The 26,672-nt window shown below is 39.1% G+C and overlaps 1 long non-coding RNA gene across 1 annotated transcript; it reads left to right on the forward strand.

Moving 5' to 3' along the window:
- LOC125114865 (uncharacterized) lies at window positions 1–25,996 on the forward strand. The gene is made up of 2 exons (XR_007131927.1): window positions 1–1,481; window positions 25,751–25,996. It is a non-coding gene; the product is annotated as an uncharacterized LOC125114865 (long non-coding RNA).
- Window positions 25,997–26,672: the final 676 nt, after the last annotated feature.

Genomic DNA, 26,672 nt, shown 5'->3' on the forward strand with positions numbered 1-26,672 from the left:
GATGGCAGTAGGCATCTCATAGGGTTGTAAAGAGGATTAAATGTGTTAACATATGCAAAATGTTTAGAACTGTGCCAGAGCTCAATAAATTCCTAACAAATGTTATCTGTTATTATTATTATTGTCTTTGTTCCTTGAGAAGTACAGTAAAGATATGGTAAGTAACATGCCTAAATCAAGGCACATTTTATTTTATTTTATTTATATTTAGAACCACACCTGCGGCATATGAAAGTTCCCAGGATAAGGACAGAAGTGGAGCTATATCTCCTGGCCTACGCCATGGCCACAGCAAAACCAGATCCTTAACCCAGTGAGCGAGGCCAGGGATCAAACCCACATCCTCAGCTTCTTAACCTACTGAGCCACAATGGGAACTCCAAGGCATATTTTAAATAATCATTTAAAAAAACAGTTTTTAAAAGAGAGATAATTCTGGAAGTGTTTTTAAAAGTACTGTATATTTCCAACCATTATTATTTACCAAATTATAATTCTGTTGTTCTGCCCTTCTAACTCAGATGAATCTAGTATATATTTATCGAAACTCAGTTTGCACTGAGTATAATACTTATATTCATATGTCATTGAAATGGATCTGATGAGTATCAGAATTACTATTTTCTGAATTAGCACTGCAGCATACTAACTCATGAAACCTTCCAGTTACCAATAGAGCTTGACTGCTTGTTTCTTTGGGTTGCAAAGATTAACGTGTGAGATTCAGAGCTGAGCTGCCTGTGGATCTGGCAGGCTGGTGACACTGTTGGGTATCTATTCATATGATTTTATGGTGTGTGGTCGAAGCTGGGGGAAGAATTAAATACAGAGAGTCTTGAGTCAAAGATAGAGGGGAGAATTAGATTTGAGAGTCAATTGCTTGGCATCTGGCCAGAAGGACTGGTTTTGAAGTCCTATAGAGAGAGAAATTAAGTCCAGAAGCTACAAGATAAGGTCTGATAAAGGATATGTGAGATTCCAGGAACAAACTGTTCTTCCTGAGGACACATTACAAAGTGAGACAGAATTGGAGTGAGAACCATTTTCATCACACCAAGTCCATCCCCAAACCCATTTTCCGCTGCCAGAAACCCAGTGTACCTAGAATCTGTCCTATCTTGAGTGAGAGCTAACCCCCTGAGGCCACATTGTGATGGGGTCAGGGTGGGTGCAGAACCACCTCAGGGGCTTGACTGCACTGTTACACTAAGCAGAGCACTATCCTGTAGGTGGAAACATAAATCGGTGCAGCCACTATGGAGGATAGTATGGAGGTTCCTTAAAAAACTAAAAACAGAGTTACCACATGATCCGGCAATCCCACCCTGCACATAGAGCTGGAGGAAACTCTAATTTGAAAAGAGACAGTCACCACAATGTTCATAGCAGCACTGCTTAACAACAGCCAAGACACGCAAGCAACCTGAAAGTCCATTGACAGATGAATGGATAAAGAAGATGTGGTATTAAAAAAAAATGTGGTATATTTATACAATGGAATACTTCTAAGCCATAAAGAAGAAGGAAATAATGCTGTTTGCAGCAACATAGATGGACCTAGAGATTATCATATTAAGTGAAGTCATACAAAGAAAGACAACTATCATATGATATCACTTATATTTAGAATCTTCAAAAATGATGCAAATGAACTTATTTACCAAAAAACAGACTCGCAAACATAGAAAAGAAACAATTACCAAAGGGGATAGCAGTGGTGGGGAGAGATAAATTAGAAGCTTGGGTTAATATAGACACACTACTTATATATATATTTATATATAAAATAGGTAAAAAATAAGGATTTACTCTATAGCACAGGGAACTAAACTCAGTATCTTGTAATAACCTATAATGGAAAAGGAGAAAAAGAGTCTGAAAAAAAAATATACACGCACACATGTATAACATGTATAACTGAACCACTTTGCTGTACACCTGAAACTAACACAACATTGTAAATTAACTATACTTCAATAAAATTATTAATTAATTTAAAAAAGACCACAGTCAAACTCGTTCCTGAGCACATGTGTGCAGGTGCCCAAACCCTGAGCCCTCCCAGAGGTAACAAGGGGAAGCTTTGAAAGTGATGACTCTATAAAATGGAATTTATTGAAGAATTAACTGTCTTCATTCACAGGGAAAAAAATAATCACAGTGTTGGCAGGCCATTTTCATTACCTAGTAAGGAGTAGGATTCGAATTCACTCCTCTCTCCCAGGATCCAATCCCTTTTCAGAACAGCATGCTGCCAAATTACTTCATAGTGTGGCCACACCACTGTCATGGTAACGTCCAAGGAAAGAAACAGAAAAACTGAAGTCAGAGATCTTCATATTACTCTAAACTGAATCACTGCATGTCCACCATTTCTGCTGCATTCTGCAGCACACACAAACACCCACACAAACAAACAACCACACACACATATACCCTCCCACACCACACCCTTCTTTTTTATACCAGAGGAAGTGTGTTTTATCCAGGCAATATTTAACAAAGGATAATTTCCATCTTCTCTCCCCACTGGACCAAGAGAAAGATCAAGGACAGAGGCCCACTAGGACCATGGCTCCTAAGGTGGTCAAAAGACAGAAGTTGCATCTTCTGTGTGCTTCTCCAAGTGGAATCCTTCCAACTCAAATGGTAGAAATGCTTAATTAAACCCATATTTTTTAAGCACTCCAATCTTTTTTAATGTCATTATTTTTCATCTTTTGCATCTGGGTAAATACTCTCATTTTGGCACAAGAAAGAGAAGGCAGATTCCAGAAACCATTCTGCTGCTAGGAAATCTAGCGGCCTGAAAATGAGTTTTTGACAAATTGGAGAGGCCATCTCTTTGCCCTGTACCTAACAGCATGTGGCATTTTGTAAAGTGGCTTCATCCCTTCCACCTCCAGTCCAGCCCAGACCACATTGTTCAGAGCCCTCCCTGGAACCATGCGATGCATGGAACATGGCTATTTTAACACACTTTGCAATTATTCAGGATGATTGCTGTGACCAAAGTAGATTTTTATGGTTTTTGTTTGTTCATTTTATTTTGATTTCTGTGTTTTTGGCCATCCCAGTGACATGCAGAAGTTCCTGGGCCAGGAATCGAACCCATGCCACAGCAGTAACTCAAGCCACAGCCGTGACCCAAGCCAAAGCCATGACAGTGCTGGATCCTTAACTACTAGGCCACCAGGGATTTTCCCAAAGCAGACTTTTAAACCAATGTCCTTTAGTTATTTGGGTTTGCATCTCCCCAGTGATCTGTGCTGTCTTGCTGCTGAGAACCATTTCTCTGCTTTATTCAGCATCAAGTTTTTATGCTGACTATATACACTATGAGCAAAAAGACTCCTTCTAGATATGGCTCCAATAGTTGATCACAAAAGGCTTAGCCTTGATGTTACAAGGTTAAGTATTTCTATACACTCAGCCTTAATTTGGAATTATATCATATTCATTTGACTCAAGGGATTTTTTCAAATTCCATGATTATTAAAGGCTTCAGCTCTCATAGGGGCCAAGTTAAGCCATGGAGGGTTGAAATTTGCCACCAAACTGAGTTAATTTTTCCTTCCTCTGAGTTTTCACAGCACTTCAAACTTACTTTTAACTCTGTATTTACTGGGTGTCAAAATCATTTATGTCTTCCATTCCCTCTAGCCAATAATGCCTTAAAGATAATATATATTAGTTATCTTTTTATCCCTGAAGCCTAACCAAGTGCCTGGCAAGGACCTAACAGATATCCAATATATATGTTGTTGGATTGAAATTTTACATGTCCCTGACAACCATTTTAAATGCCCTTGGGCACTGGTTGTACTAAAAACCTTATTTCTTCTTCGTTTATACCGCATGTCCATCTGCTCATTACTCTGTGAACAACCACAGGCCTGCCTAAATCCATGAGAGGATAATAGTTCTAAGGGGGACAGAGAGGAATGTTTAGAAAGTTAATTGATATCATATCCATATCAAGATTCCCCTGCTTCTGTGCCATATATGCTCTTTTCCCCATGTTTATAGAAGCCCAAACTCTCCATTACCTGCACTAAGGAAGGGAAGCTATAGTATATATAGTTACAAGTAGTAGACCATCTAAATTATCCCCTTGTCCTTTGGGGGAAAATATTATACAGAAGCAACTTTAGGGCTTCCCATGTGGTTCAGCAGGTTAAGTATCTGGCATTGTCACTGCAGTGGCTCAGGTTCGATCACTGCCCTGGGAAATGCAACATCCCAAAAAATAAAAATGAAGCAACTTTAGAGACACAAGCCTGAATTCATACATCTTACTTATAAGATAACCACACAGGAGTCACTCAACCTTTCTAAAACTCAGTTTCTAAATCTGCAGTGCTTACCTTTCCTAGCCATAGGACTGGTGTCTGGATGATACAATTTGTACTGTGTTCTGCAAATCATCAAACATAATATACATCTAAGATGATGTGAATATTACATTTGGAACGGAATCTGATGGCAAAGAGTGATGAATAAATTGGCATCAGATTAATAGTTGGAGCTCTGCCAAATAAATATTAGAATATGATTATAGTTCCCAAGACTAAACCCAGTGATAATGTGGGGAGGCAGTCCAGCTACTATTAAATGCAGGGATAACTGGCTGGGGTTATAAAAGAGCCATGATTGATCCACTACAAGACTGGTTTCTCTGCAGATAATCAAGAGTTGACTAATTCACAGCAAGGGCACAAGACGGCACCTTGCACCACCATTGCCCATATGGTGGAAAACGAAGGTTGCATGTGCCAAATGCAGATCCAATTAAAACTTGGAAATGTTGCTGTGTTATCGCATTTGAAGCCATAATTAAATTTGCAACTGAGAAGAGCTGCCAAGTTTGCCTCTCTGTTTTGGAAGGTGGGACATCTGTTAACATTAGCATGGACATGGAGCATGGGGAAAAGTCACAAAAATTCTGCTTCAAAATGAACATTCAAAATAAACTATAGTTTCTTTTAAAGCTCGGAATACTAAGCCTTCTATTGTTTAATTGCCTCAGTTTCCTTGTTACCTCTCCTACTTTGTGATTTTTCTAATAGAAATGACTTTCCCCTGACATTGCTCATTTCCAGAGTCAAAGCTTTTAAAGATTAGAATTCAGATCTGACTCAAATTTCAACAAGGAAGTGTGATCTATGATCAGAATTAAGAAGCTTTAAGGAAGACCCTTGATACTTCATGTGGCACTACCAGAGAGTGCTAGAATTACATACGACTTGATTCAACCACCTGTAGAAGGCAGCAAAACTGGAAGGCTCTGGAGCACACAGTTCAGTAATAATATTAATGTATTTGCTTTATATGTTACAGACAACCTCAACTTTCATATTCCAAAATTACTTTAAACCAAATGTCAATCTTATGTAGTAGTTGTATTCTCATTGTACAGAAAAGTAAATTAAGATTTTGAAATACTGAATGCTGATGATCTCCCAGACAAATGGTACAGAGAAGAGAAATAGAACCCAGGTTTTCTAAATCCTACTCCACATATATGTATTTAATTTATAGGCTACATTCATTTAATACATTCAACATATTTAACACGATAATTTAATACATGCAATTCTACATTCAATGGAGCCAACCATCCCCACATAAAGAGCTAAATGTTTTCATCCAAACCATTTTTTCAAGATTGTACTAGAAGATTAAATTAAAATCCATTTTCCTGCCCATTAGGATGAAACCCTAAATGGAACAATATGAACCAAAAGCAACACTCTCACTATAGCTTTGACAAATTCTACATCGGACTATGAAGTACCAAAAAGGGGAAGGAAAAGAATGTCAAGGAAAGAGCTCTAAGCTAAAGGGCCTGAGTTCTGGTCCTTGTGGCACCTTGGCCAAAGTACTTTTTTCATTTCAGCATCATTTCCACAATAGTTGGTAGAGGTATGTCTGAAGTAGTTTCTCCCTAAGAGCTCTTCTAGGCTTAATAACCTCATGATTCCTGGGAAGGACAGTGAGCTGGAATTGCACCTTATATTTTCCTGAAGCATTGTCAGATCTGAGTTTGAATGACTACACTCATGCAGGTCGCACACTTACAAATATTTTCCCTATAGTAATTCAGCCCCCAGACTCTCCAGCAAATCACAGCGAGTCCTTAATGATTATAAATGTAAGCAAGGAAGCAAGCAAATTAGCTGTGCAATTAATGACATGACAGCAAGAGAGATCTCAGAGCAGCAGTTTATATGGGAGGATTCTCAGAACTGCTGGAGCGGTTCATCTTAAGTGGTCATATAATTTGATATGAAAGGTGGCTTAATAAGATGGGGAAAAAACACTCTGAGAAATGATAAATAAAATCTAGTCCTCTTACACTATATTTATAGTGAATTCTAGAAATATTAATTTTATATATAAAGTAAGAAGATAGAAAACTGAAAATCAAGAGCACTGTGAAATAGGAGTTCCCTCATGGCTCAGTGGGTTAAAGATCTGGCATTGTCCCTGCAGCAGTTCAGGTCACTGCTGTGGTGCAGGTTTGATCCCTGGCCCAGGAACTTCCTCACACCATGGGTGCAGCCAAAAGAGGGGGGGGAAGGGGGAAAAAAAAAAAGATCACTGTGGAATAGTTTGAAACTTCTGAATTTTCCAGAGAGGGCTTCTCTTGGTATTCCTGACCCCAAAACAGAATATGGCAAGGCTTTAGTCTATGAAGGACCTTTACACACATGGCTTTGTTTGATTCTCACTGCAGCCCTAGGAAGTAAGACAAAAGGGTGTTATTTTCCCCCATTTCATAGGTGGAGGGGGTACATTAAGAGTTGTGCCCAAGGTCACACATCAGGAAGTCTATTATGCATTTGAAGCCACCAAAATATGTTAAAAGCCCACAAAATGTACATTTCTCTTCGTGTGGCAGTTTCAGAAGACCGTGGAAACTTACTCAAGTCAAGCAGCCCACTCCTTGCCCCAAAAGGCAGCCAGAGAAAACAGCTGAACATTTGAGAACATACATATCAGCAGGGACAATATTGTTTTTCTGAGTCTCTTGCAAGAGGCCAGGACAATGTAATACAGCATCCTTTTGGTCAGAGTTTAGCTTATTACAGATAAAAAGTGCTATTTTGAATATTTATGACATATCCAACTACAGTAGCTAAACCATTTTTCCCTTGGGAATTTGCTTCTTTCGGTTTTTTTATAATAACTATTATTATATATGTGTTAGTAACATTTGTACGGTAATTACAATTGAGTACAGTTTACAGGGGAAAATTATTCCAGTATCATAAGAACTTAACTCTCTAATAGAAGTCTTGTGATACATAATCTGTTGGCCTTTCCACTTGGTTCTTACTCAGATTCATTTCCACTGCGCCATGACGGGAACTCCTACCCAGCTAACTCTTAAAAGACATCAAAACCCAGCTCAGTTGTGCAATCATATTCTGACCTCCAAGTCTGTGTTTTCAACACAAATTGTACTGGGTAATTTTCCCATTAGATTCAAGACTCCCTGAGGTCAGGGGCCTATCCGTCATTGTCTCCTGGCCTCCTGTTGCTTACAGGTGCTCAATAACTGAGACCGAACACACAGATGGAAGTAGGAATTGGGAGCTGTAGTCCAGGTCACATACTGGGGAATGTACATCTAACAAAATTCACCTCATTATTATTTGAGCTGTTTGGCCAATGTTGCAGAATGTTCAACCGTCTACATGTTATGTCTAAATAAAACACAAACTGCTTACTCAGGAGACAGAGATTCTCAAAATCAGGACCTAGACAAGGTCTCCAGGACCATCTGGTCCAACCCATGCCTACAGATAGGTGAGTGTCTAAATAATCCAGGGGATTTTCTTTTTCATTTAAATCTTCATTTTTTTTTCTTAAAACAGGAAAAAAGAGAGTTCCTATTGTGGCTCAGTGGGTTACGAACACTCCTGATATTCCTAAAGATGCAGGTTTGATCCCTGGTCTTGCTTAGTGGGTTAAGGATCTGGCATTGCTCTGGTGTAGGCTGGCAATTTCAGCTCTTATTCGACCCCTAGCCTGGGATCTTCCATATACCTTGGGTACTGCCATAAAAAAGATAAAACAGGAAACGAAAGAAAAGAAAGAGGGGGGCAAAAATCTCTCCTTTGTAGTAATTTCTGGTTAGAAGAATCCCACTCCCTTGCCCTGAAAACAGACTCCCAAGAGTCCTTGGAAAACTGCCACTTACATAAATTTGTCCCTGTTCATATTTTCTTCTCCATTCTTCCACTGGCAAAAATCTCTTCCTCTTTCACACACACTTTTGGCTACAGAACAGAATGTCCATTTCACACTGTTCAAAATCTCTGTCTCATTTTTCAGTGCTAAAACGATACAGTGCCCTGCAGCTTTTCAGACACTCATTCTTTTAAAGGCATTGGCTGAACCAAGTTCATTGGCTGTGGGTTTAATAAACTCTCCCGGGTGCTGGTATCTTTCAGCCTGTCAATTTAAAAATCCTTTCTTGAGCACCATAGATCACTGCAGAGAGGGAAGTGCACTCACAAAGAGAAACAGCAGGAAAATACCAGAATGCAAAGACTGCAAATGAATGGTTCGAAGGCTGCCACTGATGAAGATAATGAATAAACCAGTTGTAAATAAAATCACTTTAAAAATGCAAAATAAGAGACCACCATTAGCAAAAGATTGTTTATGTTCTGGCACCTTCAGGGGTAATGAATACAATATGCATTAAGAATTACCCAAGTTGTCCACTTAAAAATTCTTAGATTTCCTATTCAGTGCTCAACCCCCTGCCGAAAAGACAAGAGATATAAACAACGCTATCAGTGGCCTTGTTCCATATTTATTTATGTAATTTTACTCTCACATAAACCAGTACTATTGTTAAGTCCAACCCTCCTTAAGGATGGCCTATTTTTTTCCCTTTTTTCCCATTCTCTACTTATATGACTTGCTTTGCAATATGTCCATATATTCCCTGCACTGTCTTTTAATTGCATATGTTTAAATGTCTTGTCTCACCCAATGAAATCATATACTTCTTGAGGCTAGGAATAATGACTTATATTCCTCTTGTCGAACCCACAACAGCTGGCAGAGTGAAAAACTCAACACAGGTGTTTCATATAAAACCTTTGATATGAATAAAATGAGAAACTTGGAGGCTGAGAAAGTTTGATTTTGTCATTCCTTCTGGACTTAACAGAAATGCCATTTCAGAGCTTTCTCAACTCATGCATTATTGATTTTTACAGGTGCCACCTTTTCTAAGGAGATATGGGGTACTAACAGCCAACCACAGTGTGTAACTCTAATCAGAAACAATTTCGGTCTTATCCTAATCAGAAACCATTGTGCAGCTAGGATGGGCCCCATAAATGACAATCATCTCACCATTGTTCCATGGTGAATACACCATAATATCATCAAAGCACAAAACTGCCCCAAAGCGTTCTCTTTAAGTAATCGTACTGAAAGATTACGCACCAGCAGGTAATTTGGCCTTATCTTTCTTCAGAAAAATTTAGAAGGGGCTTGAAGTTGAATAAATCACCATGAGCAATTTTAAGAACAAACTACCCAGGGCATTTTGATATTTTTCATCTTCACACATCTGGGAAAGATAATTTTATAGTCATGCTTATACGCTGAGCTCTATAGTTCTATTGGATTGAATGATATTCTACTTGCCCCATCAAAAATGATATACCTGAATTGATTCGGGCATAGGGTTCACCAGAAATAAGAGATATTGCAACAGGATTAATTGTTTTCCCAATTTCCTGGAAGATGTTTGGACCTGAGACTAATCCTGAAAAATATAGGTCCTGTCAGCCAAAAGGAGCGATGAGAGTGTGATAAAAGACATTTCAGAAAAAGAGGGCAAAGCCAAGAATAGATAGGGTTTGGTTGCAATGCTTTTGATAATTTTTTAAAATAATGATTATAGTTCCCTGGGGAACTATGTTATTTACTTATTCAATCTACATGAATTAAGCACCTAATATGTGCAAGTAACTGTGCTAAGAATGCAGGGCATACAAAGACACATCCTGAGCCCTAGCAGTCTTGTAACCTCATAGAAAATCTCATATTATACATACACAAAAAAAATTAAGGTACCATAGGCAATATGTGAAAAGGAACACCAGTGTCTTTTTATGATTAGATGATGTTTCACATACCTACCGGATGCTCCACAGAGCTTATGATTCAGCTGGCTTTGCCGTATACCTAAGAATCTGTTTCTCTTTACAAAGCTAAGGCGACTCTTATAACTAGTCAAAGTTGAGAGAGCTTCAACTAGAAATTGCAGTTTAGTTGGAGAGTGAGACAATTTATACATAGAATGATCAGTACCCAATGAGGTAAGTCATATCTATTCATCTGGCTTTGAGGAACAAATAAGGATAAATGTAGGCGTGGGGAACATTTTAAAATAAGAGAACAACTTGAGCAAAGCACAAAGGCAGGAAGTCACAAAGTATATAAGGGGAGAGAGAATAATCAGTCAAGAAAGGAAGGGAGAAACCAGAATATAGAGGGTCTTGATTGACAAGATAATGAGAGAGTTTAGACATTAATCGCCTGGACTAGGAAATAACTGATAACTTTTCAGCAGAAGAATGACACAATCAAAATATTACTTATGGGAATTCCATGGTGGATCTGTGGATTAAGGATCCAGTGTTGTCATTGCTATGGCTCCAGTTACTGCTGTGGGTCACTGACGTGGCATGGGTTTGATCCCTGGCCTGGGAACCTCTGCATGCATGCAGGTGTGGCCAAAAATACATACATATATGTGTGGGTATATATGTATGCATATATAACTTATGAGAGTTATTTAGCAAACAGAAGTTTACAAAATTATTGGATTATTTTAAAAAAATGGAAGCTTAGAAACGATGAAGGGGTTGTAATAGCTTAAGCAAAAATGAGATACTGAAGTAGGATAGTGGCAGTAGAAATGGGGTTTCTAACAAAGGAGATATTAGGATGAAAGAAATTGCAGAACTTGGTTGCTAATGGTATATGGGGGGAAAGGAAGCCATGGGAGAATGGAGGTTATGCAAAACGAAAGAATTCATAAATTGAGCTAGTTTGACAGCAGGAGGGATGGGTAGACAATAATTTCAATGTTAGATCTGTTGAGTTTAAAGAATTTGAGGAATACCTGAGTGGGAATATCCGGTATAGAGATGGGGAGGTTAGGAAGGTAACATGAATGAGCAGAGCAGGCCATAGATAAGACAATTAAAAGTCCTCTCATTGCTCTCATCACAGGACCTAGCAGTGTGCATCTTGGTGTTTAAAGGGTTGAAAACAAGTCCACACAAAAACCTGCACACAAATGTTGGTAGAAGCTTTATTCATAATTGCTAATGCTTGGAAGCAACCAAGATGACCTTCAGCAGGCGAATGGATAAATAAGTTGTGATACATTCAGACCATGGGCTATTATTCAGCAGGGAAAGGAAATGAGGTAGCAAGCCATCAAAAGACTTGGAGGAATCTCAAATGTATATTACTAAGTGAAAGAAGCCAATCTGAAAAGGCTACATACTGTATGACTGTTTATTTATTTATATTTATAGATGATATTTTGGAAAATATAACACTGTGAGGAGAATACAAAGATCAAGGGTTGGGAGAGGGAGGGATGAATAGATGAGGCACAGAGCATACAGAAGATTTTTTAGGGCAGTGAAATTACCCTGTATGATACTATAATGGTGGATACATGTTATTATACATTTGTCCAGACCCATAGAATGTTCAACACCAAACGTGAATCCTAAAGTAAACTATGGACTTCGGTTGATAATGTGTCTATATAGGCTCATCAGTGGTAACCCTGGTGGGGGATATTGATAATAGGGAAGGTTATGTGGGGGGGGGGGCAGGGAATATATGAGATCTCTCTTACTTTCAATTTTGCTGTGAACCTGAAACTGCTCTAAAAAATTAAATCTTTAAAACACACTCATGAACATACACACAATATTGATGCCTAAAATCCTAATAATTCACTTTTCTTATGTTACAGCTACCCTTGCCCTCTTCACAAATGTACCTACTCCTCGTAGGGAGTGGTAACACATCACATTCCTTTGTTTGTTTGTTTTTGTTTTTTAGGGCCACACCCTCAGCATATGGAAGTACCCAGGCTGGGGGTCGAATCGAAACTACAGTTGTTGGCCTACACCACAGCCACAGCAACTCAGGATCCGAGCCATGTCTGAGACCTACACCACAGCTCATGGCAATGCTGGATCCTTAACCCACTGAGCAAGGCCAGGGATCAAACCCCCATCCTCATGGATACTAGTCAGATTCATTAACCACTGAGCCATGAAGGGAACTCCACACGTCACATTCCTAATGAATGTTTCTAATAAAAATGTAGGAGAGAAAATTCAGAATGAGAAAGGGAGGATTTAAAGAAGTAGAGAATTTTCTAGAAAGGAGTTAGACAGGAAGGCAAGGGGCACCAATGAGGGGATCAACTGCCACAAAATTTTCCTAAGACCGAAGAAAAATATGGGCTTTGTTATAATAAATTCTCTCTCTTGATGAAGCTGTGGAGAGCTTGGAACTCTCACACAATTGCTGCCAGGAGTGTAAATGAATACAACTGCTTTGGAAAATTATTTGATATTATCTGCTAAAGCTGAACATACTGATCCACTACAGAATCAGCAATTCTACTCCTAGATACACACCCACTAGAAATGTTCTATGTGTCTACCAAACAGGCATATGGAGAATGTTCACTGCAATACTGCTGATACCAGTCAAAACTAGAATGTCAACAAATGTCTCTCACCAGTAGAACGCATAAATGCCTTGTGGCGTAGTAATAGGTACTATACGGTAATGAAGAAGAATGAAATATTGCTACACACAACAACCTGTGACAAGCATAAAAATAAATGACGGCAGCAAAACACAAAAGATTCCTTTTATATGAAGCTCAAAAACAGGTAAACCTATTCTATGGCGATTAAAGCAGGAGAGTGGTTGGTTTGGGGAGAAGGGCAGAGGCTGAGAGCATGAAGAAGACTTCTGGGGTGCTGATAATATTCTTTAGCCTGAGTAGTGATCACAAGAGCATGTTCACTTTGTGAAATGCACTAAGCGATATATCTTTGATTTGTTTCCTTTCTTTATGGATGCTCCATTTTAGAAGCTTACTTAAAAACTGATAGGACTTGGAGTCCCCTGGTGACTCAGGGGGTTAAGTATCCAGCATTGTCACTCAGGTCACTGCTTGGCATGGGTTTGATCCGTGGCATGTGGTGGGCATTGCCAAAAAAAAAAAAAATGTGTAGGACTGGAGGATTAGGGCTGGATTTAACTCTGAATGCAGAAAATGTTCTCTCAAGTAACATATAACCTGAGATTTAAAGGATTTCATTATTTAGTTTGTCATATACATTTTAATACATTTTGATCTATGACAAAACTAAGATTTTATGTTGATTAGGGGAGAAGAAACATACCTCTGCTCCACCAAAAAAAAAAAAAAAAAAAACAGCTTTGATACATTGATTCTGTTTTCAAATTGGTAGAAATGGCCTCTTCAAAATTAAGTAAATCACTTGCTTAAGGCACATTCTGAGCTCCAAGAACCAAGGTTAAAACAAAATACAAGAACAAGACTAGTCCAGATTTAATGGGTTGGGGAATTGGGAAGGCTGGATTTGTGTCACAAATGAAAGCTATCAGCCTAAAGGAAAGTAAAAATCACTAAATGTCCGCTCATCCCACAGAGGATAAAGCTCAGAGTCTGAAATACAGAGCCAGACAATCTAAAGGGAGCCACTCTCCCATAGCAGTCAGGCTATCTGGTGGGCAAAAGATTTCATATGAGCCAATATGGAGATGAAAAAACACCTCCCCTCAAGCCTCCTCCCAACCTCCTCCAACCCTCGCTCGCCTGTCCTCACACACACACACACACACACACACATGCACACACGCACATGCACATGCACACGCACATGCACCATTGTTCTGTTGCTTGGTAGCGGTGCCTGGAGCACAGGGTCAAGAAAGATTCTGAGGCTATGTGCAGCCTCAGGAGAAAGGGGTGCCAGGATGGATCCTCTATATTTATTCTGAGGGTAAGAGGAAGAAACGTAATGTAAGGTGACCAATTCATCTCAGTTTCCCTGAGACTCTCTGGTTTTAGCACTGAAAAATCCCACAATGCAGAATCCCAGGCAAACCAGGATGTCTCTCCCCTTTTCAATAAATGATCACCTGCTTCTGCCTTCTACAGTCTACCTCAAAGAGCCCTGTCTTTGGGGAAAAATAATCTGGGTTTATTTCCCCTTTTGTACAACTTATTTATTATAGACCTTGGGAACTCCACTTTGTCTCTCAGAATCTCAAGTTGCTTGTGTAAAATGAGAAAAATAACATCTATAGCATGGGTTATGAGAGGATAAAAGGAAACAATGGTTGTGAAATAAAGAGCATGGCAAGTCACATCATGGAATTTTAATACATATTCTTAGTTCGCTCTTCTTTCTGGAACAGCACCTTAAATCAGTGCCACAAATTGGCTCAACACTGTAAACCAATTATATTCTAATAAAAAAATAAAATAAAAAGATAAATAAATCATTGCCACAACTAGCAACTGTAATGACGCCAAGCTCCTGCTTTATGAAGCAAAATATGTGGACATCCCCATCCCAATCAGTTTCCCCAACCGGATTCTGTGCTATCTTATTAACACGTACTCAAAAAGGACCCCAGGACAAAACACTTTCCAGGCACACTGGGCTAAATAAAGTTAAAACAGGCTCTTGAATGTGAGTCTTTCTAAGAGAGGGATGCAGTGAGCAGTTTCTCCCCACTATCTCCCAAATGTTTTAGCCAAGAAACTCTTTCCCCCATAGATTATCTTTTAAGACCAGTATTCCAGAGTACACCTAATAAAATGGTGACCCAACTCCACTAAAGGAAAAGTAATGCCAAGCTCAGGTCTGAATGAGAAGTGAGACTACAACAATTTGCTCCTCAAGGTAGAAAATTATGGGTGAAAGGAAGAAAAGGGTCCAAGAGGCAAAGATCTGGTCTTTTGTCTTTTTAGGGCTGCACCCATGGCATATGGAGCTTCCCAGGCTAGGGGTCCAATCAGAGCTGTTGCTGTTGGTCTACGCCAGATCCACAGCAATGCCAGATCTGAGCCGCATCTGCAACCTACACCACAGCTCACGGCGAGGCCAGGGATCGAACCCAAAACCTCATGGTTCCTAGTCGGATTTGTTTCCACCACGCCATGAGGGGAACTCCCAAGGTCCGCATTTTGATCATCAGTGAGCTTTGTGATCCTGTCCCGTTCTGCACAATGTAGAAAATGGCCTACAAAGTCTCCACATCCCTCTAAATATTTATCTTTCTTGAAACTATTCCTTTGGAAGCAGCATTATTCAAGCACCTTGACCTTAAAAAGTTAACTACAAAGTCCATCATTTTGTTTTTTGCTCCCTTGGTTATTATTATTAGTTGTTATCCTTATTTCCTTTTAAAATGCTTCTCGAGGAATTCTCTGACACCTCAGCAGTTTAAGGATCCAGCATCGTCACTGTTGTGGTTCTGGTCACTGCTGTGGTGTGGGTTTGATCCCTGGCCTGGGAATCTCTGCATGCCACAGGCACAGCCAAAAAATAAATAAATAAATAAATACATAAATACGTAAATAAATAATGCACTTCATCATAACACCACTATCATTTTGTATGCACGAATTTTGCCTCCAGGTTCTGTGGCTGACTCTACTTTGTGCTCCTTCAAACAAGTTCCCCCTCTTCCGCATCCCATGGCATGCTTTTGCCAGCTGAGAATATGAGCTTTCATAAAGCACCTGCACATACAGATTGCCTGAGCAAGAAAATAAACCACACAACTACAGGGATCAGTGGTTCCCAGGGCCGTGCAGATAATGCACTCCTGGGTCTTATTTTTTCCAATAAAATTGCAACAAGGACAGAAGAAAATAGCATGATGTGAATCAATTCTGATGACAGTAATTGTAATGAGGATGGGAAACCACACAATTTAGGCATTTGACACCCAAAGCTCCTCCTGGTAAAAATCTAATCTATTTTTCATTAGAGTTTCCTCACTGAAGATCTCATGGGACAGGCCAGAAGCCCCTGCTCCACTTGCAATCAGATTAGTCCATCTGGCCTCCTGCCACCTCTAAATGCTGTTCTCTGAACAACACTCACATGCAGGCGGACACTCGAGTGACATTTTTTAGTTTTAGCAACAGAAGAAAATATAGTCCATTGTGCTGAAATGTCATGTTAACAGTGCATGCAGAACATGAAAAGTAGGCGGTGAAATTCTGATGGTATCTAAATAAAGGACCCAAGAATTCTCAAATCATGCCCTATTCTTCTCTTACCAAGGAAGATTTACAAAGGAGCTGAACACAGAAGAAATTATAGCAAATGATTCATAAAATCTCTCTTTGTTTTTAGCGGAGCTCTGCTAAATACTGGTTATATTGGGTTATAACATACAGCTTAGTTTTAAGTCATAGACAAGGTCATCTGCTTCTCACATGTAAGCCTGCAATCCCAGTTATATCAACCCCATTAGAAAAAAATAAAAATCTTTGAAAAGAAAAATCTCAAAAAAAAAAATTATACCAACCCTGGACCTAGAATGATGACTAATATTTAGGAGGGGGAAAAAAAAGGGAAGATGACCAACCCTAGCCCTTCTCAGTTTACTAGTTTCAAGGCCTGAAGGAGTAGTAACCAGACTGAGGAACCTGTACTCATATTTACAGTGACCTTGCCCTCTAGTAAACCTCCTCCAATAGTACCTTAGGCTCAAAGTCATGGGTCAGCAAACTACACCCTGTAAGACAAATCCAATCCACCTTTCGGTTGTCTGTTTTTGTAAATAAAGTTTTATGTGAATCCAGTTGTACATGAACAGATGCACACTTGCTTATATCCTGGGCATGTCTGCTCTGTGACAGCAGAGGTGAAGAGTCACTAAAAAGGTGTTCTGGCCTGCAAAGCCTGGATTTTTCACTTTTGGCATTTATTATTTAAAGAAAAATGTTAATCCTTACTCTGAGCAATCAGATTTACTAATTAATTTACTCCCTGTGGAAAAGCAAGGAAGAAGTTGAGAAGCACCAGCAGAGAGACAGGGGCACTTTCTCCCTATCAACCATCTCACTTCTGTTTCTCTTATCCCCTTGGGTTTCACAATCAAGCCTATATATATCCAACAAGTGGGTGGCTGAGTTTCCTCCATGATACAACTGGTCATACAGGCATAGATGGGGCTTGGTTTACTCTTTCTCATAAAATGTTTTTAGTGAAACCACAAATTTTTTTCACTTCAGGATCTGTCTTTGGGATATATAGAAAGACGTGTCATAATATTATTCATAATAATAGACAAAATTTAGGGAAAAACTATACATACAATAATAGGGAAAGGGCAGAGCCACATGATATAGCATTAAAGTATTTTCAAAGAATAGATATTATTCATATAAAAATTTCAAATGAAAGGCGGGATATAAAATTATGTTTTCAAAACTTTAAAAGCAAACATATTTGCAAGCATATATACAGGATATGTTTAAAGATGGTTATTGTGTAACGTGATTTCCTTCTTCTTTTCCATGTTCCAAATTTTCCATAATAAACATGAGTTTAACATATTCAGTTTCAAGGCACTGCCTCAAGGAGCTACTTGTAGGGCCCAGACTGCAGTGCAGTAAGTGAGGAATTAAGTTTCCATTCATTTCCATCAATTTTTGTAAACTTTAATTTTAACAAAGGGCTCCAGAGCTAAGAAAAAGTTGAAAACCACTATCATTTAGAGTATTCTCAAAACTTTCCTGAAGTAATTTCCAAAACTTCCTCTTCTAGCACATGAGTAGATAGGTAGATATTTTTTCCTGGATTCTTGGAGTAATGATTAAGGAGGATGCCGTAAGAGTTCAGATCCTGAAGCTTATGTGTCCTAATCCTAAAGGAATGGGGCCAAATTGGTATAGAATTCAGAAACTCTGATACCTTAAAATAGTACAACAGGACAACAAAACATCCTTCCTTTTTAGTCATAACAAGAGAGAAATGGAAGGAAAGAATAGGGCAGCTCATCCCTTTCTAACACATGAATCCAGAGAGTGACCACTGCAAATTTGTCTAGATACCTAGAAAATGGTCTGCTCCAACAGCTTACATCATTTTCTGCTTTTTTGTTTTGTTTTGTTTTGCTTTTTTTTTTTTTTTTTTTGTCTTTTTGCCATTTCTAGGGCCGCTCTCATGACATATGGAGGTTCCCAGGCTAGGGGGCTAATCGGAGCTGTAGCTGCCGGCCTGCACCAGAGCCACAGCAACACAGGATCCGAGCCGCATCTGCAACCTACACCACAGCTCACGGCAACTTAAGCCAGATCCTTAACCCACTGAGCAAGGCCAGGGATTGAACCCGAAACCTCATGGTTCCTGGTCGGATTTGTTAACCACTGCACCACAACGGGAACTCCTGTTTTGCTTATTTTTACCAAGATTTTTAGTTGTAATTTTACTTTTCCTCCAGCTTTTCTTTCTTTATGATAGAAGAAAAAATACATAAGAAATAAATAATATCCTCAAGTATTGCTCTGATAGGCAGATCTGCCTCAAGACGCTGTCCAGACTAATCCCCAGCAAAGTCCCAGATAATGAAATGTATCCTCTGAGTTAAGAGTCAGCACTGCATAAAATTGAGAAGCAATTTGCTTCCACCATTGCTCTCAGTAGGTAACGTTGCCTCAGGAACATGCCAGCTATGCTAAATGCCATTTCCCAGCACTGGGTTCATAAGTTGATGACTTTCAACAGTGTCACTGTGGCAGCCTAGGAAGGAAGGTCTTCCAGTTTCATGGGAAAAGCAAATGAGGTGTTGGCCATTAGGGCAATGCATTGTTCAACTATTTTGCCAAGGCTCCCATTGGTCAGTCATGATAAATACTACCTTCATGTGAGCACACACGTGCACACGCACACACAAACTGGAATGCACCTGGGCACACACACACAAACATTCCTTCTCTTAGAGACTCCTTCCCCCCATGCAAGTTCTAAGGAGCAGTTATTCTAGCTTCCTGTAAGTAGTCAGTGTAAGAACTTCTGAGTTCTGTTCTGGCTCAGTGGGTTAAGAACCCGACTAGTATCCATGAGGATGCTGTTTTGATCCCTGACTTCACTCATTGGGTTAGGGACCTGGTATCACCACAAGCTGCAGCATAGGTTGCAGATGTTTTTGGATCTGGTGTTACTGTGGCTGTGGCATAGGCTAGCAGCTGCAGCTCCGATTCAACCCCTAGCCCGGGAACTTCCCTGTGCTGCAGGTGTGGTCACAAAAAGAAAAAAAAAATTCTCAGAAGTGGTCAACTCTATGTTCTGGGATCCTGGCAGACAGAAAGTTCAATAACTATTTGTTCAAAAAACTCAGAATAGATTAGCACAGGAGGTTTGGTCTGGCTGACAAACATTCTTTAGTAGACTCCTCTATATTGATTCAGGTCAAAAGTTAGTATCATGTATAAGCTAGCCCAGGAGTGAACAGTACAAAACCAGAAGGGATCCACGGCAAACAATACCCTCAAGTCCCAACAGGTAGGTAGAATTAGTGTGGTCCATCTAAAAAAAGAAAATTATAGTCATTGGATAAAGTTGCAGAAGCAAGATTCTGGTTTACAGGAGGAGCAGAAAAGTCAAAGATTAGCCTTGTGTCATAGAGGGCATACAGGAAAACTATTTGGAAAAAAGGGGGGGGGGAGGATGATTGAAAACACAATCTCAGGCCTGTGCATGAAACTTAGAAGAAATTATGCTGAGACTGTGGGATAAGAGCTGGTTGGTTTCTTGTGCTTCAGAATAAATTTTTCTGGTATTGAAGTGGGCCTAAACCTACAAAAAGGAATTAGGAGTTTTTAATTATCTTGATAAAGAGGAGAGGGATACAGAAGGCAGGCAAGATGTGACCCTTGTTCTATCCTCACGGAGTACATGCACCTTTAGTTGGAAGTCGTTGTCTATCCTGGCAGATAATCAATAGGACCCTTACTTCTATGAGCACATATACATATCAATAGCCTTTTTTATGGACAGCTTTGCTTCCATATTTATCCTTTGCAAGAAATATACTATAAGAGTATACTTATATTCTACATGAGTATATATTTATATATTATATGAGGTGAGTTTCTCAGAAAAAGCCCAGAACCTCATAGGCAAATGGACTCTAAAGCTACTTTAACATTTGGCTTACTTTCCCACGTTATCTCACTGCACAATAAAATATTGGAGTTCCCGTCATGGTATAGCAGAAATGAATCCAACTAGGAACCATGAGGTTGCAGGTTCAATCCCTAGCCTTGCTCAGTGGGTTAAGGACCTGGAGTTGCCACGAGCTGTAGTATAGGTTGCAGACATGGCTCAGATCTGGCGTTACTGTTGCTGTGGTGTAGGCCGGCAGCAACAGCTCCTATTAGACCCCCAGCCTGGGAATCTCCATATGCCAAGGGTACGGCCCTAAAAAGACAAAAGACAAAAAATAAATAAATAAATAAATTAGTTATTTTATTCCTATTGTTACTGTTGAAGAAATTTAAGTTTGGGGAGTTCTCGTCGTGGCTCAGCAGTTAAAGAACCAGACTAGAATCCATGAGGATGCAGGTTTAATCCCTGGCCTTGCTCAGTTGGTTAAGGATCCAGCATTGCCATGAGCTGTGGTGTGGGTCACAGACACAGCTCAGCTCCTGCGTTGCTGTGGCTGTGGTATAGGCCGGCAGCTCCAGCTCCAATTCAACCCCTAGCCTGGGAACCTCCATATGCTGTGGGTGCAGCCCTAAAAAGACAAAGACAAAAAAAAAAAAGAAAGAAAGAAAAAGAAATTTGTTTGGAATGTGTACACAGAACAGCAGAGCCTGAATCTGCAGACAGATCTCTCAGATGCCTAAACCTACGGCTCAACTGCTTCTCTAAAAATTGTTGAAATCTTGTTAACTGGCCACTTGGAGTTTTACACTTTCAGTAGGAAAGTAGAACAGGGAGTTCCTGTCGTGGCTCAGTGATTAACAAACCCAAATAGTATCCATGAGGATGCGGGTTCAGTCCCTGGCCTTACTCAGTGACTTAAGGATCCACCTTTGCCGAGAGCTGTGGTGTAGGCCACAGACTCAGCTCAGATCCCACGTTGCTGCGGCTGTGGCATAGGCTGGTGGCTACAGATCCAATTGGACCCCTAGCCAGGAAACCTTCATATGCCGCAGGTGTGGACAAAAAAAAAAAAAAAAAAGATGAAAAGCAGAACATTTTAAGATGTATATAGGAAAACAAGCAGAGGAGCCATATGGGAAAGAAGTCAATGTGAACTCAAGAACTCCCACAGCTTCATTAAGGGATTAAAATAATTCACTGTTTCGATAAATCTAAAGGATTTCTCTTCGCCACCCCCAGCCTCATCTCCTTCTCTTTCAACCCTAATAAGATGATGCTATATCAGCCAAAGGAGAGCCAGATACAGTTCAAAATGTATATATGTTAATGAAATATTATCATAGTATCTAAATATCTTATGTGTATCAGATTTTTTAATTATCTTGATTATAAGCACTTGAGATTGTGTTTGTCTTCTCTCTTTTTATACTGTCTCCAAAAAAATAAATTCGACCTTCGTTAAATATCATCTTTAACTCTTATACAATGTTTCATTCTGATAGGAATAGAGATCTTTTAGAAATACTCTCTTGCTATTATGGTTTGCATTAGAAACTATTTGAGGAGTTCCCTTCGTTTGTGGCTCAGTGGTTAACGAGTCTGACTAGGAACATGAGGTTGTGGGTTCGATCCCTGACCATGCTCAGTGGGTTAACAATCCAGCATGGCTGTGAGCTGTGGTGTAGGTTGCAGACACCACTCGGATCCCGCGTGGGCTGTGGCTCTGGCGTAGGCCGGCGGCTACAGCTCTGATTCGACCCCTAGCCTGGGAACCTCCCTATGCCACTGGAGTGGTCCTAGAAATGGGCCACTTTTAAAAATCTTTTATTTTTTAAAAGATAAAAAATTTAAAAAAAAGAAACTATTTGAAAAATATAAAGTTAGTGCTGAAGTTGCTAAGAATGAAACTTCCAATAAACACCTGAATTTCAAATAATAGTATAAAGCTCTTTTGAAAAGTGTGAAGTTATTTAGAAACATATCAATGTTTTAAAAAGCTCTCTTTAGGAGGAAAAAGAAAACAGAAAGAAGAAACAGACATAGAATTTTCCCTTTACTCATCAAAGACATAAATTGATAAAGACAAATCTCACAGCTCCCTCACAATGCTGCTTACATAATGAGAGCTTAACAATTATAAAATAAATAGATAAAAAAGCATAGCTTTCTTAAGTAGAAAATAGGAAGTACTAGGAGTTCTCATTGTAGCTCAACATTAAAGACCCTGACTAGTATCCAGGAGGATGTGGGTTGGATCCCTGGCCTTGATTAGTGGGTTAAGGATCTGATGTTACAGTGAGCTGTGGTGGAGGTTGCAGATGTAGCTGAGATCCATGTTGCTATGGCTGTGGTGCAGGCTGGCAGCTACAGCTGCAATTCAATTCCTAGCCTGGGAACTACCGAATACTGCAGTGCAGCCCTAAAAAAAAAAGAAAACAAAAGAAAGTAATGAGTGAGTGGCCCACCTTAATTAGTTGGTAAATTATATATACATACACACACATGTATATTCATATATAATACACATATACATACTATACACACACACACACACAGTTTACACTTAAACAGGATAAGGGTTAGGGGCACTAATTCTCTATACAGTTGAAAATTAAAGTCGGCCCCTTATATCCTCAGATTCAACCAATAGCTGATCATATCGTACTGTAATAATTTACTATTGAAAAAAATCCCCATATAAATGGACTCACAGAGTTCAAACCTGTGTTGTTCAAACCTGATGAAATACCTCATCGTTAACATTTTGCTGTATGGTGCTGCTTTCCATCTGTCGTACATATATGTATGAGAGAGAGCCAGATTATGCATACATCCATATAACATATGTTTCTACTATAGAAATCAAACTGTACCTAGAATTAAAAAAAAAAAAATTATTGGAGTAGGGAGTTCTTTTTGTGGCTTAGTGGTTAATGAACCTGACTAGGATCCATGAGGATGCAGATTCGATCCCTGGCCTCATCAGTGGGTTAAGGATCTGGCATTGCCATGAGCTGTGGTGTAGGTCGCAGTCACAGCTCAGATCCCATATTGCTGTGGCTGTGCCATAAGCTAGCAGCTGTGGCTCCAATTGGACCCGTAGCCTGAGAACTTCCACAAGTGTGGGTGAGGCCCTAAAAAGCAGGGAAAAAAAAATTTCCTGGAGTAAATTGACTTACAATGTTGTGTTAGTTTAAAGTGTACAGCAAAGGGAACAGTACAGTTACACATATACATGTATCCATTCTTTTTCAAATCCTTTTCTGCATAGGTTATTACAGAGTATTGAGTAGATTTCCCTGTGCTATACAGTAGATCCTTGTTCCTTATTGTGCATAGACTTTTTATTCTGCTTTTTATATAGCATATTAACAGGGAATTACCCAAGAAGATAAAATAGTTATAAACATTTTTAATGACAGCCAAGGATAACAAGTAGAGTCCTTAATACTCAAACTATTTTGCTGTTCTCTATTTTGGGGAATTGTAGTATTTTGCAGTTTTCCACAACTATTATTAAAAATGCAATACATGGTTTCTGCATAAACCATGGTGCATATTTGTTATTATTTCTTGAGAGAGAGTCCTGCAAGTAAATAACTCTAGAAATAATTTAAAGTGGTTTTTAACTTTAAATGTACATATTTTTGCTTACAGGGATATACATGCTGTGGTAGGCAGACTAATGACACCTAAAAATAGGACTGGGGCAAAGAGTCAGAGAGATGCAGCTTTGCTGACTTTGAAGACAGAGGAAGGGGCACTTTTGAGGTTTAAGGGGTGGCCTCTAGAATCTGGAAAAGACAAGAAAATAAATTCTTCCCTTTGATTCTCTAGAAAGGGACACAATCCACTAATTTTAGCCCAGTATGCCCCATGTTAGGCTCGTAGAATACAGTCTACAACTGTAAGATAACTGAAACATAACAGATGCATATTGTTTTAAACCACTACTTTTGTAGTAATCTGTTACAGAAACAATAATTAAAAAAAAAAAAAGAAAACGCCAATACACATGATCTACAAAGCATCTGGAGTACAGAAACAGGCATAAAGACATAACCATAGAGAACATTATCTACTAGAATTTTTTATTCTTTTTTTTTTTTAATCTTTTTAGGCCTGTACCCACAGCATATGGAAGTTCCCAGGCTAGGGGTCCAATGGGGACTGTAGCTGCCGTCCTACACCACAGCCACAGCAGCACAGGATCCAAGCTGTGTCTGCAGCCTACACCACAGCTCCTGGCAACTCCAGATCCTTAACCCACGGATCGAGGCCAGGGATCAAACCCACATCTTCATAGATCCCAGTCGAGTTTGTTACCACTGAGCTATGACAGAAACTCCCTAGAATTAAAAAAAAATAAATAAAATTAAAATGTCAAAACATTTCTCTTTACCTAGGTTTTTTTAATGATAATATACATGCTAAGTCTTTTTAATTTGGGGGGGTACATTGAATCTTCCACTTCTCTTTTAATATTAAACCCATTAAACAAATTTTGTTAAAAATTAATTTAAAACATTATTTGAATAACTATTTCATCATTAATCTATCATTTGTATGCACTATAATTAACGTGTTATACGTTAGACAATTTTCAAATGTTTGCTGTTATTATTTTCTCTTTCCTTTATCCCAACATTTTAATTTAAAAACTTCCAGTACATAGAAAAGTTGGAAAACACTATACCAACCTAGTTTACTGTTGATTAAATATTAACTAATTAATGTTTGGCTATATTTGATTGATAATATATCCATCCATTTATTCCTCTGCTATCCACTACCAATAAATTTTGATGCATTTTGAGGTAAACTGCAGATAGCAACTGTCCTCATCTCTAAACATTTCAGCATTAACTAGCAATGAACAAAAATTTCCCAATTAACATAAAATAAATAAGATAAAATAAATTAACATTAAATACATATATTTTCTGAATTATTGATTTGTTCCTTAAATTAGCATTTGGGGAAGAGAATAGTTGGATCAAAATTTACGAATATTTCAAGTGTTTCGAACATATAAACAAATGCTTGTCAAAAGAGTTTTGTCAATTTACATTTCCATCAGTAGTACATGAAAGTATCCATTTAACTCTATCCTTGTGAATATTAAGTACTATGTTCTTCACTAATGTGATACCAGGGCAATTGGATGGTATTTTTTTTTGACTTTGAATTTGTTTGATTTTTGGTGGATTGGAACTTTTTCCTATGTTTATCATTTATATTTCCTCTGCTAATTGTCTGATTCAGCTATGACAATTCTTCCATTCAAATTTTAATGCTTTTCTCATCAATTTGTGGGAGCTTTTTGCATATCAGAACTATTGACAATAGAGTATGCACAGCTTCAAGGAGCTTGACTATGTTTCCAACTTCCTAAAAAAATGTAACATAATGATGGGAAATGGGACAGTTCATAAAATATCTTTCTCCCAACGATCAAAACTTTGTCTCAACCAAATATCATTCAAAAAGAAAATAAGGGCGTTCCCGTCGTGGCGCAGTGGTTAACGAACCCGACTAGGAGCCATGAGGTTGTGGGTTCGGTCCCTGCCCTTGCTCAGTGGGTTGAAGATCCGGCGTTGCCCTGAGCTGTGGTGTAGGTCGCAGACGCGGCTCGGATCCCGCGTTGCTGTGGCTCTGGCGTAGGCCGGCGGCTACAGCTCCGATTGGACCCCTAGCCTGGGAAACTCCATATGCCGTGGGAGTGGCCCAAGAAATAGCAAAAAGACAAAAAAATAAAAAATAAATAAGAATAATCAACACGTTTCACTTTTTTTTTTTTAAATCTTTTTGCTATTTCTTTGGGCCGCTCCCACGGCATATGGAGGTTCCCAGGCTAGGGGTTGAATTGGAGCTGTAGCCACTGGCCTACGCCAGAGCCACAGCAACGTGGGATCCGAGCCACGTCTGCAACCTAAACCACAGCTCACGGCAACGCCGGATTGTTAACCCACTGAGCAAGGGCAGGGACTGAACCCACAACCTCATGGTTCCTAGTCGGGTCCGTTAACCACTGCGCCACGACGGGAACTCCAACACGTTTCACTTTAAGATAAACAAGTAAAAAAAGCCAAGTCAGGTTTACTTTGATTCTGGTCTCTAAAATAATAAAATCTTAGTATTTCTTGCACATCTGGGCTCTCTGACAAAATTATTTTCTTGCGTTTTTACTATGCTGCTCTGTGAAAATATAACCTTTCTGAATGTGAGAGGATTGTTGTATTTCACTATGTAAACAATAGTGAAACACTTTGTAAAACAATATGTAAACAAAGAAAACCAATGTAAACTTGTTAACCATGCAGTTTTGCACTTTGTTGCCCTAAAGTACTTGTATATTTCTTGAGACAGTCCTCCTGAATCCTGCCTCTCCTGCATGCTTTACAAGTGAAGTTTTTGTTT

The sequence above is a fragment of the Phacochoerus africanus genome, chromosome 14 (genome assembly GCF_016906955.1).
Source record: "Phacochoerus africanus isolate WHEZ1 chromosome 14, ROS_Pafr_v1, whole genome shotgun sequence".
NCBI classification, from domain to species: domain Eukaryota; kingdom Metazoa; phylum Chordata; class Mammalia; order Artiodactyla; family Suidae; genus Phacochoerus; species Phacochoerus africanus.